This window comes from Orycteropus afer, unplaced genomic scaffold (genome assembly GCF_000298275.1).
Source record: "Orycteropus afer afer isolate SDZICR_OR568_19922 unplaced genomic scaffold, OryAfe1.0 scaffold00520, whole genome shotgun sequence".
Classification (NCBI taxonomy): Eukaryota; Metazoa; Chordata; class Mammalia; order Tubulidentata; family Orycteropodidae; genus Orycteropus; species Orycteropus afer.
This window is the reverse complement of record NW_006922107.1, coordinates 314,702-317,289: the sequence shown is the minus strand read 5'-3', so window position 1 is coordinate 317,289 and position 2,588 is coordinate 314,702.

The window sequence follows — 2,588 nt, the reverse complement described above, 5'->3', positions numbered from 1 at the left end:
ATAGTATAATTCTGCTTATAATTTTATTTTGAGTTTTTCTGATTTATTTCCAATCTGTAGAGATGATATACCACACCACACACACTCACATGTACATGTACATACATACTTCATCCACCTGAATTTGCCTGACAAGATCCTTCCTTTTGAGTCATAGGGATAAAGCCATAATTGGCAGTCCCCAAGTTTCTGGTTACATTACAGGTAGATTTGGTCTTTCAGAAATGAGACACCTAAAGTGCCAAGAAGTCAAGCCTTTAGCCAGAGACATAAGCATCCTAGAGCCAATAGCCATAACCTGAAAAACATGCAGACCTCCTTTCTTTGGAAACCTCTTCAGACCCTTTCCTCCAACAGTTGAGTTATAAGAAGTGGCGAAAGAACAGATGGGGGCATCAGAAAAGATTCTGAAACTTGCATTGGATTAGAGAGTAGCTAAAGTAGATCAAATAAATGACAGGATAAAAGAGCTGAACAGATTGCATAGCGCAGCTCGAGAAGACAAAGTCAACTATTATAATGAAATGTGCAAAGACCTGGAGTTAGAAAACCAAAATGGAAGAACATGCTCAGCATTTCTGAAGTGGAAAGAACTGAGGAAAAAAATTAAGCCTCGAACTGCAATATTGAAACATTCCATGGGCAATCTGTTGAATGATGCAAGAAACATCAAAAGAAGATGGATGGAATACATAGAGTCACTATACCAAAAAGAATTGGTAGGTGATCATCCATTTCAGGAGGTGGTGTATGATCACGAACCAATGGTATTGAAGGAAGAAGTTGAGGCTGCACTGAAGGAATTGGTGAAAAACAAGATTCTGGGAATTGAAGGAATACCCATTGAGATGTTTCAACAAAATCATGTGCTGGAGGCACTAACTCAGCTATGCTAGGAGATTTGGAAGACAGCTACCTGGCCAATTGACTGGAAGAGATCCATATTAGTACCTATTCCAAAGAAAGTTGATCCCACAGAATGTGGAAATTATCGAACAATATCATTGATATCATACGTAAGCAAAATCTTACTGAAGATAATTAAAAAATGGTTACAGAAGTATATTGACAGAGCACTTTGAGAAATGCAAGCTGGATTCAGGGGACATGAAGTGAGGGATATCACAGCCGACGTCAGATAGATTTTGGCTCAAAGCAAAAAAACACTAGAAAGATGTTTACTTGTGTTTTATTGACTATGCAAAGACATTCGATTGTGTGGATCATGACAAATTGTAGATAACATTGTGAAGAATGGGAATTCCAGAGCACTTGATTGTACTCATGAGGAACTTGTGCATAGATCAGAGGGCTGTCATTCTAACAGAACAAGGAGGATAGTGCATGGTTTAAAATCAGGAAGGGAGTATGTCAGAATTGTATCCTGTCACCATAATTATTCAATCTTTATGCTGAGAAAATAATAGGAGAAGCTGGACTTTATGAAGAAGAATGTGGCATCAGAATTGGGGAAAAGCTCATTAACAACCTGCAATATGCAGACAACACAACTTTGCTTGCTGAAAGTGAGGATGACTTACTGATGAAGATTAAAGACTTCAGTCTGCAGTATGGATTACATCTCAATATAAAGAAAACAAAAATCCTCACAACTGGACCAATAAGCAGCATCACAATAGATGGAGAAAATATTGAAGTTGTCAAAGACTTCATACTATTTGGTGTTACAACCAACGCCAATTGAAGCAGCAGTCAAGATATCAAAAGACATTGCATTGGGCAAGTATGTTGCAAAAGACCTCTTTCAAGTGCTGAAGAACAAAGTATCTCCTTGAAGACTGAGATGCGCCTGACACAATTCATATTTTCAGTCACCTCATATGCATGTGAGAGCTGGACAATGAATAAGAAAGACCGAGGAAGAGTTGGTGCTTTTGAGTTGTGGTACTGGTGAAAAATGCTGAAAGTACCAAGGACTGCTAAAAGAACTAACAAATCTGCCCTGGAAGAAGTACAGCCAGAATGTTCCTTGGAATCGAGAATGGCCAGATTTCGTCTCACCTACTTTGGTCATGTTGTCAGAAAGGACCATTATCTGGGAAAGGGTAAAGGATGTCATGCTTGGTAAAGTGGAGGGCCAATGAAAGAGGGGAAGGCCCTCAACAAGATGGATTGACATAGTGGCTACAGCAATGGGCTCAGATATAGTAGATTGTGAGGCTGGCACAGGACCAGGCATTGTTTCATTCTGTTGTACATAAGGTCGCTATGAGTCGGAGACAACTCGATGACATATAACAACAACAACTACTACTTTAAGGAGGAAGTTTTTCACCAGTCATATTTTGAGTGCCTTCCAACCTTAGGGGCTCTTCTTCTGGCACTATATCAATGTTTCACGGCTTTTCATAAGGTTTTCAGTGGCCAATTTTTTCAGAAGTGGATGGCCCCATTCTTCCCAGTCTGTCTTAGTATGGAAGCTCTGCTGAAAACTGTCCACCATGTCATAGTGACCCTGCTGGTATTTGAAATATGGAATAGCCTCCAGACTCACAGCAACATGCAAGTCACCACAGTATGACAACCTGACACATGAGTGTTACGATTATTACATTAATAGTTATAAA